Source organism: Sapajus apella, unplaced genomic scaffold, assembly GCF_009761245.1.
Source record: "Sapajus apella isolate SASKATOON/1434 unplaced genomic scaffold, GSC_monkey_1.0 scaffold21, whole genome shotgun sequence".
NCBI lineage: Eukaryota > Metazoa > Chordata > Mammalia > Primates > Cebidae > Sapajus > Sapajus apella.
This window is the reverse complement of record NW_022436961.1, coordinates 8,257,391-8,273,974: the sequence shown is the minus strand read 5'-3', so window position 1 is coordinate 8,273,974 and position 16,584 is coordinate 8,257,391. Positions and strand designations below refer to the sequence as shown.

Below are 16,584 nucleotides of genomic sequence, written 5' to 3'. Positions count from 1 at the left end.
TTTACACTTTTACATTTGTGAGTTGACAGAAGTCTGGCAGCAATGTCGGAGTGTCTAGGCACCCCAGAATGTGTGTAACTGAGCCTTGGAACCTGCATGAAAGGTCACTCAGTTACATGGGAGCTCTCTAAAAGATGCACTAAAGTTGAGAAGGGGGATCATCAGGTCTAGGTCCTCCATACCGTGTGTTGAAATTGCACCCACTTGTTATTCTGAGAAAGCCAGTGTGAAGTCATAGGAGACCTTGGCAAACAGCCATGCAACCTCACTCTTTCCTTAGTGAAATTTTCTTGGCTTTGCTAGTGCTATGAAATCATAGAAATTAAGATGGGAAAGGTCTGTTTCATCTGATGATCTCACCCATCCCTTTACTCTCTGGCAGCATGGGGATTACTCCTTATGCTTGATTCTCTAGTGCTTTGTCCAGTCCGCTTTTTAATGATGTGAGTGATAAGGTATTGATCTTCCCTAGGGCTGAATTTCTTTTGACTTGTTAAAGCTGCCATTCTGCACACAAACTCTGGTAGCACCTTGTTAAGATTCTTCTACTGAATTCTGCATGCCAACAATCTCATAATGGGGATGGTTACTCTATTAGTCACACTTGTTTTGTCTTCACATCCCTCTCCCTACCTCTTTTTGACAAAGAACAACAGTAGGGACCATCTTGAGATTTAGCTAATAAAGAGGTGCGTGATTGTCTTCTTTCACGTTGAAATTGTTTCTCATGGTTCACAACAATTCCTGACATCTTTAACCATATCCAGCTAACGATATTATATTTTGTTATAGTAGATTGCCCTACTTTCACATCTAGATACGATTCCACACTATCTATAATTGGTTTACTTTCTTAATGTACATCTCAGCCATGACTATAGCATGGAATAATTGTTGTTCATACTAAAAATTTAAAGGAGACCATACTGAACTTGAAATGCCAATGTTCATGCTTAATTTAACCTCTTATTTTTTATTTTTACATCTTTCTCCCAAGTTTCTCTTTTCAATATAAATTTCTAAGAGTAAGAAGTATTCATAAAATCTATCACTGACTTTTTAAGCCACTTAAACCCTATCAGAGCATCATTTGTTCCAATTTAAAAATGAACTTTCCAACAAGAAATTATTAAAATTGTTAGCGAAGAGAGAAACATGGTATTTCTATAGACACATGCACACCCCACTCCACTCAATTTAAATAAGAAAATCACTCGGCCCTGAGAGCCTGCAAATCAATCGCTTGCCTTTCTAAAAGTCTCTCCTTGTTTTTTTAACTGGAAGATTGAGTGATTTCTTCTGTTAATTATTTTTTACTAAAGGGAGGCTCAGTGCTGTGAAAGAGAAATCGACTAAAAGCCTGAGGAGGGGAAAAAAAAGCCTAGCTTGTAATTTTAGAAGAGCTGTTGCTGTATTGTTAACCAAACTCTGCTTGCACTGGGCTCACGGAATCTGTGACCTATGAAAAATTGTTTGGGTTCCCCCCATTTATCTTGTTTGAGCAGTAAAGAAAATATAATTGAAGAAGTGGCATTGAAGAGTGTCCTGAGTTATTTGTTATCAAAAGTGGCATGCGGGAGGCTTTCCACATTAAATTTAAACGCAGGAAATGGCTAAATCTGTGACTGTAGGAAAGGGACAATTTTAGCTTACCTTTCCTTTGAAAGCTGTGGTAGAAAATGAAATGGATAGGGCTTACTGTTTTTTTTGTTTGTTTTTTAATTTTTATTTTTCACTTTGAATTTTTTCTGAAGGTGATGATAAAGGGGAGTTAAAGATTGGAAATGAGAAGTGACTTATGTTCATAAATAGTGAAATGTGATTATAGCAGTTGGCAAATGATGGATGGTGAGAAGGAATTCCTGCCCTCTGCTGTAGTGACTGCATCTTATCATCTAGGTGCTTGTTAGAAATGCAAATTCTCAGGGCCTCCGCGTTCATCTGATGCATTCCCAAGTAAGAAAACCCCTGGCTTGAGCAGCCTTCATAGATAAACTTTGCCTCGAAAGTACTTTCTTTACCTGCTCAAAATGCTTCTCTTCTGTTGTTGCTGGCACCTTCTTCAACATTTAGTGATTTCAGTAAGTAAAAGTAGAGACATACAGAGTTGAGATTCAGAATGGGAACGCTTGAGCTGATTACCTGTGTTTGACACTCGGCTGGGCCACTTGATGGCTGTGTAACGTTGAACAAGCTCCTTAACATCTTTGAATTTCAGCTTATGTGTAGGATTAGGAGGGTGCCATGATCTTCATATCATCCATCTCAGTAGGATTTAGGAGTACATGTGTTTAGAGGAACAGTGCTTGGGACCTAGTGTGACGGAAGAATTAGCTATTACTGTAACTATGATTATCAACAAAAATGATTTTGGAATAAACTATGTATTTAGTATTATAGTGGTGTATAAATAATACTATCTGATGGGATAAGGAATAATACTGAGGAGAAATTTCCTTAAGACCTCCTCAGGAAACAGATTCTTTTATGAAGAAGAAGGTCTTAACAATGGCTCCTTTTCCCTAAGTTGCCTAGCACTGAATCTTCAATCTGCTATACTTTGAGCACGTTCAACATGTAGTTATAAGGCAGTGTGTTTTCTTGTTTTCATAGATATAAAGGTTTCCATTAAAATATTCTACCATATTTCATCAGTAATCCAAATAAAAGGGTTATATGGTAAAATAGATCATGGGCAAGTGTATGGCATGATTGTAGATTTTTTGAGGGGTTAGTAGTAATACTCATCTATAGGCATATTTTTGACAAGTTCAGTCAAATTCAAACAGAACTTCAGTGTACAATCTCCATGCATAGTGTTGTGGCTATAAAGACGGATGAAAGATAGTCTATGTTATCAAGATTCTTATGTGTCATTTTCCCAAATAATTGTTATATTTGGCTTATTTGTTTGATTATTGAATTAAGAGAGGTGGATTTGTTCCAGAATGTATTTGAATAAACTATCTTTTGATGTGAAATTTTGGCATTGATAAGGGAGTTAACTTTTAGAGCTGAAAAAATAGAATGCTCATGTCGAAAGTCTAAGGTTTCCTAGTGAAAATAAGGCATTTTTTTCAGCGTTCTCGTTGAATCCATTCAGAGTTCATTATTATTGATCTTTATGTTTCTTTCACAAATTTCAGAGTTGAGAAGTGGATCTGGAGCCATTTAGGGTTTGTGTGGACAGTTATTTCTTATCTGAATGTAAGCATGATCCTTCACACTTTATCATCTGGTTTTCTACACTAACTACATGTGTGTCATAACCACTTGTGGAATTTTAAAACATTCAAAACCTTGGAGTTTATTTCTGGATGTTTTGTTGATCATGTTCTGCCATGATTTCTAATGGACATTAAGATTGAGAAATTCTGCATTATTCTTGATTTCTGTTATATGCGGTCTTCTAAAACTGTATGAGAAGAAATTAGGTCATTGCACTCACATTTTAATGTGTGTGCAAATCACATGAGCACCTTGTTAAAATGTGGGTAGGTCCTGGGGCTCTGCATTTCTATGAAGTTCACAGTAATGCAGATGCTGCTGCAGGCTTTTGGACCACACTTTTGAGTAATTGAGAACTAAATGATTTGCCTTTTGTTTGGAAAACAATACCATAACATGACTGTAAGTACGGAAATCCTGATGCCCACTGTTGAATCTAGATTTCCCACATCTTTCCCCTGCCTCTTTTATAAAAATCAAGAAAGAATATTATGACTTGCTAAATAACTGCCCTTTTGTTCTTTGCATGATTTACATATTACCAAGACAAAAAATACTTTGTAGTATAGAAAGGATTTTGCGACCATGGTTCACCTCCTTAATGGAATTCTGGAAATTAGTGTTCTGGTTGAAAAAAAAAAAAAGTCCGGAGGAGTAATACTAGAAGCAATGAGCAGTTAAAGGTGAGAAAGAATATGTGCATGACTATCCAGATACAGTTATATCTGTGTGGTTATAATCATTTCCTATTAACAGAATTGGCAACTAAAGATATCCACCTGTTAATCTCACTTGTTAAGAGAATCTTATTAGTCTCTTCTTGCATTGCTGTAAAGAAATACCTGAAACAGAGTAATTCAATAAGAAAAGAGGTTTAATTCACTCATGGTTCTGCATGCTGTTCAGGAAGGCTGATGCTGGCATCAGCTTGGAATCTGGGAGGCCTCAGGAAACTTACAATTATGGCAGAAGGCAAAGGGGAGCAGGTGTGTCACATGGCCAGAGGAGGAGCAAGGAAGGGGGAGGTCCTACATACTTTTAAATGACCAGATCTCATGAGAACTCATTGTCAGGAGGACAGCACCAAGAGGGATGGTGAAAAACTATTCATGAGAAAACCACCCCCATAATCTAATCACTGCCCACCAGGCCCCATCTCCAGCATTGAGGGTTACATTTCAATATGAGATTTGGGGTAAATATCCAAACTACAGCAAGAGTTAACTAAAAGTAGGCTCTAGATATACAGTAGGTTATCAATAAATAGTGGTTATCCTGATTATTGTTAGTATTTCATAAATGATGGCAATGCTCATTTTTTTCCCCAAGATTCTTTTAAGGGTGTGTTCTCAGTTTTGGTTACAATATCAGGAAAAAAAAAATGCATTCTGGAGAAAAATTCCCAGAGAGAAGCAAAGTCTTTAAGGAATAGAACTGAAAGAAAATATCCTAAAAACATTTTTCAAAAAAAGTAAAGTTGATTATTTGTGTTAAGTAAACACATCCAAAAGAAATACTTATTTGTTGGTAACACTCTGACATTTCATTAATCCTAGATAAGTCTCTCTAAATTTACTGATGCATGTATTTCATTTTCAAATATCTCATTAGCTCCTCTTTATGGATTAAATGTTGATGTTCACTAGTGAAAACCCAGTTCCAACTGACATGTCATTTGGATCTAATGGATGGTAACTCTTCTTCATTGCCTCCTGAACTTGCTAAACAAGTGTATCACATATTCTCCCTATTTCCTAAGAGGTAAAAACAATAAAAACGGGAACAAAACCTAAATTCCACATGCAGAAAAGCAGTTGATTTTTAGCGGGCAATGTCCAAATGCTTTAAGGCACACTGGGAGCCTTATTTTGGGTTGAGCTTCTGTGTTTTGATCTGTGACTGCTAACCAGGAACTAGTGGAGGGTGCAAAATCTGTGGGAGAGGCATAAAGGATGGTATATGCTGTAGACTGAGGAGGAACAGTCTTGGCAAAAACGTTTGCAAAGAACTAGACCTGGTTCTGCTAAGGCAACATATCTGTTCAGCCTGAATGTTATGAAATACAAGGTTGTAAAGTATGGAAAAAGCCACCCCATGTACTTTCCTGCAAAATATTCCTGGGATTTCTTCTCCATCATTTCTCAGCTCCAGATGGAAACTCTTCAGTTCTTTGCACCATAAGCCAAGCAAATTAGTTTCTGGAGTAACTCTTATCCCAGCATCACTAAAAAATACATGCAAAATTTATATAATCAAAAAAAAAGGGGGGAAACATCATAGTATTTAATTTACATTTTTATTTCTATAACTTCATTTTTATATTTATTCTCTTCAGCATAGTAATAGTCTAAGTATATTCTGGGTCCATGCCCCTCAATCTTTACCACTATATGAAAACGTTCAGTTATACCAGTGTAAGAAATGCCCCATGTTGCATGTGACCAACATGCTGAATAGGAGAAACTATTGGTCAAGCAAAGCTAAGTATATTAGACTTACTGTAGTAGAAGAGAATCCCAACTTGAGAAGTCTTTGTTAGCCTCTCAAAAAAGGGAAAAGGGGAAGTGTATTTATAATCTTAAAAGCCTGAGGTGAGTGACTTGGGGGCAGGTCTTGCAAAGTGAGGATGATTAGCACTGGCAGTTCTTGGCATAAAAGCTTTGGTCTGGTAGGCAAATTGAGATGAGTGGCAGGATGTGAATATTGGTGAGGAAGCCATTTGTCTTGCTGATTAAGTGCATTGGGACACCTATTCTTGGTTTACAAGCATTTCTTTTTGCTTAGTCTCGTGTTCTTTAGCACAGGGATTGGTGATTATAGTGGATTCAATTCTCAGTCTTAATGATGGAGAAATGGTATGTGTCCTCTTGTTGCCATAGCAAATTACTACAACCTTAAGAGTTAAAATAACACAGATTTCTTTTAGAGTCCTGTAGGTAAGAAGTCCGAAATGGATTTCATTACTCCAAATTCAAGTTGTCTGTAAGGCTACATTTCTTTCCAAAGGTTCTCTAGGGGAAAGTTTTTTTTCTTGAATTTCTCAGCTTTTAGAGGTTTTCCGTGTTCCTTGACTAGTGGATCTCTCCCTCCAATTTCATTTTAGTTCATTTTATGTCAGCATCTCTGTCACCCAGGCTAGAGTGCAGTGATGCCATCCTTAGCATACTGCAGCCTCAAATTCCTGGGCTCTAGGCAACTGACCCTCCTATCTCAGCCTTTGCAGTAGATGAGACTATGGGCATGTGCCATCACACCCAGCCAATTTTTAAATTTTTATCCTTTTGTAGAGACAAGATTTTGCTGTGTTTTACAGGCTAGTCTCAAACTCCTGGCCTCAAGTTAGCCTTCCACTTTGCCTTTCCTAAGCACTGGGATTACTGGTGTGAGCCATGCCTGGCCCCTCCCTCTGTCTTTACAGCCAGTAAAATTGTGTCTCTCTATTCATTCTTCTGAAAGTTACATCTGTCTTTTATGTTTAAAGAAACTTGTGATTATACTGGCATATCTAGTAATCTAAGATATTCTGCCCATTACAAAGTCACATCTGCAAAGTCCCTTTGCCATATAAAGTAATACAGTTTCTAGGGATTAGGATAAAGACATCTTGGTGGGGGTAAAGGGGTGGAGGATGGTGTCATTTGGCCTGCCATATAGAAGATGGATTCTACGGAAATTGGAAGAACGTTCGTTGCTACCTTTGGCCACTAAAACAGTTATCTCATGGTACGGATAATTCTTTGGTATTTATTACTTAGCATTTATTTATATTCATAAAAAGCAAGAATTATAGCATTTCTTCTTGGGATAAGGTTGGACCTCAATGGCACTTATTTGATAACATTCATATATTTTGTTCTTTTTCAAAAATCCTTTTTGGGTGATTTTAGGAAGCCACTATTCGTTTCATCAGGAAACCTGCTTTAGATGATTATGCAAATATAACTAAATATCTAAATACCTATTCCTACTTTTTATCCTCTGTAGTCTTAATGTCTCCCTTTCACTGTCAACATATTATTTCTAATTATTTTCAATGAGAAATGACTTGCATTTTGGTTTTTGTATCTCACTGTCATGTAGATCATTGTCAGTAATGCATTATATGAATTAGGAATCCACCCTGCTCTCAGGCACACGGCAAATAGTACTCAAAAAATTAAAGAAGCCGGCAGCACAGTCGTTGAGTCATTTGAAAAGCACCAGTGACATGCATAGATTGGAGTGTCCTACTTTAGGCATTGAAAATGAAAAGCACCTGTGATTCAGGGGAAACTCTCTCTTCCCTTTGTCATTATTTTAAGGTCTTTCAGTTGTAGAAGCTATGTGGCTCCCATGTGAAGGCCTGCATTAAGAAAAGGAAAATTGGCAGAACCCATTGTAGATCTTAAATGTCATTTTAGTTTTACACTCATGTGTGGCTGAAAGAAAAAACAAATACACACCTGCTAAAGGAATTTCTTTCCCTTCCCTCTTTCTTCTCTTCCTCCCTTTCTTCACTTTCTCCTTCATCCTTCATCTTCTTTCTCCTTTTTGTCTCTTATCTTATTTTTTTTCCCTTTTTTTTCCTCTTTTTGGTCCTAGGAGTTCACATGACGTATATTTCAGGCAAACCACTTAACCTCTCCTACGAAACCAATGAAGTTTGTGTCCTAGGAGTAGTTCTTCAAAAACAGAAGAAAATTATATAAACAAAGACATTTGTCATATGATTCTTTATGTGATGAAAAATTGGAAATTACCTAAATGATCATTAAGTGGTTAAATAATTTATGAAAGCAATGCAATGTCAGTGAATATATACTGACAGGGGAAGTTGCAGAACAGTAACATTCTATTTGTGGTATATTTATTATGTTTCTCGAGCTAGAAACAAGTTACAGTGGTGTTAAAATACAAAAGACTTGTACCCTAATGATTTATACTTTTGTGTATAAATATTTATTTCAAATATTAAAGTCCATGTTATAGTCAGAATGTGGAAAAACATTTTCAAAAATAATGCTAGGATTGGAATATTGGGGCTTTTGTTTCCTCCTTGACCTACATCTAGATAATTTGAAATTTATGATCAGCATTTATTTTTCTAAATAAACTTTTCTAAAAAATTAAAATTAGGAAGCCTGGTTAATTTATAGTATATAAAATAGACCTCAGTAAAGTTGTTTAAAACAAATACAAAACAAAAGCCACAATGAGATTCCACCAAAAACGGAGTAACCTAGTTCCAACTTCTATGTCATCTCAATAGCAGGGAACTTTAAGGAAAAATGAGTTTCTACATAAATATGGAAACATATTATTTCTCTTACTGCAAGAAATCTTGCCATTACAATTGTTATGTCACGTTAGTAGTGACAAAGACACGAGGGACAATATTTAGATAAAGGGCAATGGAAATTGTGTTTCATACTCTTTCTGTAACCCCAGAAACAAGCAGAGTTCCCAGCACTTGACACCTAATATGCTTATTGGATAAAGAGATGGATGGAGGAATAGGAAGACCTCAGCTTCCCTTGGCTTTCTTTGGCAAATATTTATTTGTTTCTCCTGTAATGTGCTTTGCCTAGTTACTTTTGCTAAAATAAGAAGCATAGGACTATTCTTCTGCGTAGAACTAGTGGGAAATTACATGGATAACGTGTGCTAAGTGCTTTGGGAACATCAGGTTGGAAGAAAGACCTTTTATTCAAAGCAGTGTTTTTTTTCCCCAATGTTTCAATCTTGAAGAACAAGGGCTGTTACTATTTTTTACTTTCTGCTAAGGTCTAGCACTATAACTTGACTATTTGGGCAGTTTATAATGCCAGTTTATTATAAAAATAAAGATAAGGTAAGCATTGCTTTTCCCTGAAGATGTGACTATCAGGAAAGAGGACTTAACCAAAAATGTTACTTGCAAATTTTATAGCGTAAAAGACAACACCATTTGAGCAAACTTTTCAATATCAAAATGAAAAGAAAACAGGAGACACTAGGGTGGAGTCAATGTTAAAATTATCCTAACATTTGGATTTTATTTTGTCTGTATTGCTAGAGTGTCTTTTTTTAAAGAAGAATTTCTCTGAAGAGCTTACTTTTAGATTTAGTAGTAGAGTGTAAATCATTTGAAAGCTGGAGCGGCCATGAATAATCAACACATAGTCCAAACTTTTCAAAACTCACTTCTCTGTGTTTAGTGCTGGCTCGTTTCCATCCACAATACATAGAAAATGGCTAACACTAGATTTTCACAAGATAAGAAAGCACCTTTCATTCATCACAAAAATCTGCAAACACTTCCTCATCCTTTGATACAATTTTCCTCAGATGTCAGCAGGTCTCAATCTCCTATTGTCTTACAGCCTCATATGTCCTGTGTGGCCCACAGCTGCGGGATTCAAACTCGTTTCTTGGCACAGGATAGAGCTGGGGCACTGCCACCCAGGAAATTCGACCTGAACATCAAGAAAGTACTTTTATCAGCAATGATTTTTCCTTATATAGTGACTTTATTTCTCTGGGATTCAGAAGAAACGGCCCCAGAGCTTGAGCCATGGGAATACCAATTTGTAGAGTATTTAATATTAATAATTTAGTAAGTATTAGACTAAGTAGCCCCTCGAGGCATAACCTTGACATATTTGTTTATCCCAATTGCTCAGCCCCTCTTGTTTAATCTCATCTCTGTGTTAGCTCTTAAGCCTACATTTAGGAATTTGATCATTGTGTTAGGGATCCCCATGACCACCCTCAGTTTTGATGAGTCACTGAAGCACTCATAGGACTCGGCATACGGTTTTATTCAGTGCCTGTGATGCATTACAGCGAAAGGTTAAACAGCAAAATCAGCAAAGGGAAAAGGCTTGTGGGGCTGAGTCGCGGGAAGCAGGGACAAGCAGTCAAGGGTCCTCTTCCAGTAGTCATACCAGGTATAACTCCTTCCTCCAGCAGCAAGCTTGACAACACATGCACATGTTCCCAACTAAGGAAGCTCCTTAGAGACTCAGAACCCAAGGTGACTTTTCTTTCTTTTTTCCCCAAGGAGATAGGGTCTCCCTTGGCCTCTCAGGCTGGAGTTCAGTGATACAATCTCGGCTCACTGCAACCTGTGCTTCCTGGATTCAAGCAATTCTTGAACCTCCCAAGTTTCCCAAGTAGCTGGGATTACAGATGTGTGCCATCATGCCCAGCTAATTTTTGTGTTTTTAGTAGAGATGAGGCTTCACCATGGTGGCGAGGCTGGTCTCGATCCCTTGGCCTTAACTGATCCACCTTCCAAAGTGCTGGGATTACAGGTGTGAACCACTGTACCTGGCCCCAAGATGGCTTTTTTGGGGTATAAATTTATGGGGTACAGGTGAAATTTTATCATGTGTGTATAATGTGCCCCTTATGAACCCAAGGGTAGGTTGGTTGGTTGGTTGTTTTTTGAGACGGGGTCTAGCTCTGTCACCTAGGTTAGAATACAGTGGCACGATCTTGGCTCACTGCAACCTCTGCCTTCCAGGTTCCAAGTGATTCTCCTGCCTCAGCCTCCCAAGTACCTGGGATTACAGGCATGCACCACCACACCTGGCTAATTTTTGTATTTTTAGTAGAGACAGTGTTTCACCATGTTGGCCAGGCTGGTCTTAAACTCCTGACCTCAGGTTATTGCCAGCCTTGGCCTCCCAAAGTGCTCGGATTACAGATGTGAGCCACCATACCCAGTCCAAGCCCAAGGTTTTTCTTGGAAACTGGTCCTGTAGACACTTTCTGCTGGGCACATGCCAACATTCCAGACTTTCATAAGGAAGCAGGAGTTCAACGCAAATGATAATGTTTGTACAAACAGTTCAGGCAGAGTGAGCCACTCTTAGCATTTCTGGGAATGGTATAAAGCTTCACAAAATACAAGTTCCCAGATGCCAGGAAAGTTGCATTTAACATCATGCACTGAGTAGGTGCTTCTCAGTTGCTCTTTCTCCTGCTCCCTCACCCACTGTACAGTTGTCTGCCAAGTTCTATTTCATCAAGACCTAAAATAAGTTGAGTCTGTCCAATTTGTTCTCTCCTCTTCTCCCTCTGAACTCAAGCCACAGTCGTTTATAGTCTGGATTCCTGCAATAGGGTCCAAACTGGCTTATCTGTTCAATATTTACCTTCCTTTAATTCACACTCCACAAAGGGCTTGAGAATTTTTCTTGACTTAAAATTGGATAATGTTACCCCTTTACTTAAAATTCTTCTGAGACTTCACCTTGCTCTTAAGATTGAATGAAGTCCAGTGTTGATAATATGACATTAGGTGGCCATGACCTGTCCAGCCCTGTCTATACCCATTCTTTTTGCTACTCTGCAGCTATGCTGGTCTTCTGTCATTTCTCCAAATTCACCAGCCTCTCTGAACCTTTAGGGTTTCAACAAACTAATTCATATATAGGAACACTGTTATCTCTTACTGTTAGTGAATGCCTATTAAATTTTTAGAGCTTAACTTTAAAGGTAGGGAATCACATCATTTATCATCCAAACCAGGACACTATTTAGAGGAAAAGGGGATGTTATTTAAATTGTTACAGTTCAACAACTGTAACCTGAGAATATCAGTCACCCTACTAATAGATCTTTCCCTTGCTGGGGCCTTTCTTGACTCATTCTTTTAAATTGAATCTCTCTCTCTCTCTCTCTCTCTCTCTCTCTCTCTCTCTCTCTCTCTCTCTCTCTCTTTCTCTCCCCCCATCCCCCCCAACCTATCTTTTTTCCTTCATGCTACTCATCTCATAATCACTAATTATATCATAATTTATGTGATTATTTGTTTAATATCTTTTACCTCCACTAGTCTGAAGTTACATGAGTTCATGGACTTTATAGCCAGCACCCTACAGTGCTAGGAGATGCTTTATAAATAGCCCCTTAATTTGTAATTAGATACTAACAGTGCTTCTAAATTGACATAAAAAAATGTCTCTTCTTTATTCCACTTGCTGTCTTTTCCTTTCATCTCTCCCCACATTGAAATTATATTTGAGAGGTTCTTCCTTAAATTCCTGGGTTCATCTTTTAGGTGTCATACTGAATATATAAGGAATTAATGTGGCTATCTTAGAAAAATTTAGTGGTGGACAGCTAAGTGGTAGAATGTTTTGCCTCTGCAAAAAAGTCTCAGGCTTGTGGTTTTGCTAGTGATTTGGTCACATTTTAAATAAAATGGGCTTACTTCAAATCCCATTTCATTCTTTAAATTTTTAAACAGGAGTTTAAAAAAGTTTAAGTAGTTTTCAATTAAAACAGTGTCCGGATGAGGTGGCTCATGCCTGTAATCCTAGCACTTTGGGAGATCAGGGTGGGCAGACGGACTGAGCTCAGGAATTTGAGACCAGCCTGGGCAACATGGTGAAACCTCATCTCTACTAAAATACAAAAAAAAATTAGCTAGGTGTGCCAGCATGCACCTGCAGTCCCAGCTACTTGGGAGGCCGAGACAGGAGAATTGCTTGAACCAGAGAGGCGGAGATTGCAGTAGGCCGAGATCATGCCACTGCACTCCTGCCTGAGTGACAGAGTGAAACTCAGTCCCAAAAAATAAAGAAGTTCTTTATATATCCATTAATTCATCTCACCATTGGAGGAATTAATTTTGCTCTGACTTCCTGGAAATGGTAAATACAAAACAGGTTTAGAAGAGCAAAGCAATAGACTCTTCATGCTAGGCAGAACCTCTGATATTTCCCAATCCTTTCAGTGGTAATCCAGACATTGCTGCCTGTTTTTTCTCTTTTAAGGCCTAAATAAGTCACATAGGTATACAACTTGTAGGTAAAATCAAAATTTGCCCCAACTGCTGTAATTTTGCTATTTTGATATTCTCTAGAGAGAGACAGCTTTTATTTTGTTCTAGATTCAACTAAAAGTGAAGTTTGTCAACTTTCAAGCCACGTATTTTCTGCTATCTTTAGAAACTTATTTATAAGCCAGTTTCTACATCTGGGCATCACAAATTTGCATACATACATATGTCAAAAGTTAGTACAGCTAGTGCTCGACTTACAACCACGATCGGGACCGCGGACCGGTCATAACACGATTTGGTCGTAAGTCGAGTAGGCTATATGTACAGTTGAAATGGTGCACGTGGAGATGGTAGTGCTGCTGGAAGCTGGTCCGCACTGTCGTATGCCCAGCTGGGCAACGTTTGCGCTGCCAGACGCAGAGCAGTCGTGGCTAGCGATTGTGGTCGTAAAGTCGAATGGTCGTAAGTTGCACAGGTGGTAAGTCGATCAATACCAGTACACTTAACATCTATGTCTCTTTAAGGGATAAGAAAATTGAGAATTGGAATCAAGTTTGCTTCAATTACAGAATAAAGACTTTTTGTTGCTCTTAATTCAGTGTAACAATTTAAATTTTAATTGTAAAAACTGGGTATGGATGCAGTTGATTGCCCACCAAGAAGGCTCCTTTTTGCCTGCAGAGCTATCCTCCACTATAAAAATGAAAAATGCAATATTCAGTGGTTTCTGAAGCCCCTATAGCCAAAGAATAGTGGGCATTTGACACAATGGAACCTGAAGGGAAACCTAAGAATAAGGTATGACTGTAATCAGCTTGGTGAGCTCTGGAAATGTTTCCCTCATGATAAAAAACAGCTGTATGAGGAGAAACTACCAATTTTTCTGCCATTGTATAAGATTAAGGATATGATGCCTGGAGCAATGGCAGCCCCATTGTGATCATGAAAAGTCAACCCTGGTGATAGCTGAGGGGAAGGATGGGAAAAGCTGGGGCTTTCAAGACATTAGGTAGTTGCACCAGCCTTAGAAGCATCTTATCCCCCAACACTTGTGCTGGGGAGATAATATGTCTTTGTTGTTTAAGCCACTTTCAGTTGAGATCCTTTTTTTTTTTTTAACAGAAAAAAATGCTGATACACTTAAAAAATTAATTTTAAAAATCCATTTGCATTTTAATGAATTTACCTTTAAGATACCTATTATGAGTGTGTAGTTGTGTGCATATTCTGGTGATAGGTTATTAAGTCAGTATCTGAAATGGGAAGATAGATGTTTTCCCACTGTGCTTAACCATCAAGCTCTTTATTATCCTGGATTACACTAACAATTGAAGTGAAATTTTGTCAGGCAGGGACACTTTCTTCTGTTAGCCTTTTCTCTTCCTTCTTTACAGGTCTAAAACAGATGTAGATTTTATTTTTTGGTTAACAAAATCCTGCACTCACCACTCCTAGCTGTATTTTCCTTCAGGTCATTAGGGAAACAAAGATACCAGCAAGTTGTGTTGGTTTTTATCAGGTTCCACCCAGAGGCATCATCTGATAGTTGATGAAATAAACGTCGGCAGAGTTTCATAGGCATTCCGCTGCTGTTCTCATCTCCCACCACATTCAGAATTGACTGATTATAATCCTTTGTCTCCCCTCTGGTGGGGAACGGTAAGAGAAGTGGGATGAGAAAATCTGTAATTGCCGCTTTTGTTGTTGTTTCAGAGTTACTTGTTTTTTCATCTTACTGAGTTCTGTGCACGTGTGCAGTGGAGGAGACATGTATATAACTGATATATAATGCCTGTTTATTACCACTGGATATGTCCCTGGGAAGCAGTCAGTCTTGCTGATATCTTGGCATCAATAATACAACGTGCATTCATGCTATTCCTAAAATTACCAGAAATAAACATCAGCATTACATAATTATAGCAATGACAGCCCAGACGAACTAGAGCACTCTTACAAAAGAAGGTAAAATACTCATAATTAAAAAGGAAACAGTCCATTTAACCATGATAAAGATACTGCTATAAAAAATGAGGGGCCAGGTGAGATGGCTCACACCTGTAATCCAAGTGCTTTGGTTGGCTGAGGCAGACAGATCACTTAAGGTCAATCAACCAGCTTGGCCAACATAGTGAAATTCCATCTCTACTAAAAATAGAAAAATTCGCTGGACATATTGGCTCATGCCTGTAAATCCAGCTACCCAGGAAGCTGAGGCATGAGAATCACTTGAATCGTGGGGGCAGAGGTTGCAGTAAGCCTAGATCGCATCACTGCACTCCGGCCTCAGTGACAGAGCAAGATTCCATCTCAAAAAAGAAAAAAAAAAAAAAAAAAAAGAAAGAAAAAAGGAATACTTGACAGATGAATGAGACGGTTCTGAATTGAGGACACCTCATTTCTCCTTGCCTGTCTTTTATTTAAGACTTCATAACATCACCTGTTTCAAAGAAATTGTAAGAGGAAAGGGTACAGCAGACACCGGACTGGAATAAAGAGACGTCTTACTAAATTCCTGTGCCCCAGGTTCATATTCCAGAACAAATTAAAGAGAAAACATACCTCATGTGTACGGGTTTTCTAGAAGACTGTCTTTGATGAATATATACAGCAAAGACCTTTCTGAAGCCTTAAAAGAAACTAACAAATTCGGCATTATCCTGTAAAAATACAGCCGTCTTTCCTGCTTAATTTCAACTCCTGGACTGTGCTCTTAGTGAGATGTGAGAAATATTCATCTTAATTTTGCCTTGTAAATAATGGATTGAGCCTGGAAAGCTTTTTCTCACTTGCATACCTGTGAACACTGATCATTCTGTGCATGACTGTTTTTCTGCTCCCTGTGGAACACTGAAAGGCCCTGTACTTCAGTGTTAAAACAACTGATGTGCGAGGAGGTTGGTCTTTTCAAGCTATGTGGAGTGACTTATAGAAGGTATAATCTTTATTTCTTTTGTCTGTCATCCCTTCTCCACCTGTATTAGTCCGTTTTCACACTGCTGATAACCACATACCCGAGACTGGGTAATTTATAAAGAAAAAGAGGTTTAATGGACTCACAGTTCCACATGGCTGGGGAGGCCTCGCAATCATGTTGGAAAGTGAAAGGCACGTCTTACGTGGCGGCAGACAAGAGAGTATGAGAGCCAAGCAAAAGGGACTTCCCCTTATTTAAAAAAAAAAAAAAAAAAACCATCTTATCTCATGGGACTTACGACCACCAGAACAGTATGCAGGAAACCACCTCTGTGATTGAATTATCCCCCACCAGGTCCCTCCCACAACAAGTGGGAGTTATGGGAGCTACAATTCAAGATGAGATTTGGGTGGCACACCATTTATCACCTAAGTCAGAATTTGAAAAGTTCACAGAATCCATGTTCTCATGACATACTAGGAGATTGGTTTTCTTGGGCTGTTTACCAACTTGATGACACGCTTAGTGGCTTCTCATCTTGGCCTCCAAGTGTTGGAGGCGTTAGGATTCTGCAGCAGGATGCTTAGTTTCCTGCTATGGCTTCCTCTTCTGACCATCCTTGCTAACCTTACCCTTTCTTACTCATTAGCCCCAAAGGAATAGTGAGAGGTTGAGTACAGTGGCC

The 16,584-nt window shown here is 38.4% G+C and overlaps 1 protein-coding gene across 9 annotated transcripts in view; it reads left to right on the top strand.

The window, feature by feature from the left end:
• Positions 1-16,584, top strand: part of UNC5D (unc-5 netrin receptor D) — a 559,433-nt gene that overhangs the window by 152,826 nt on the left and 390,023 nt on the right. The window lies entirely within an intron of this gene.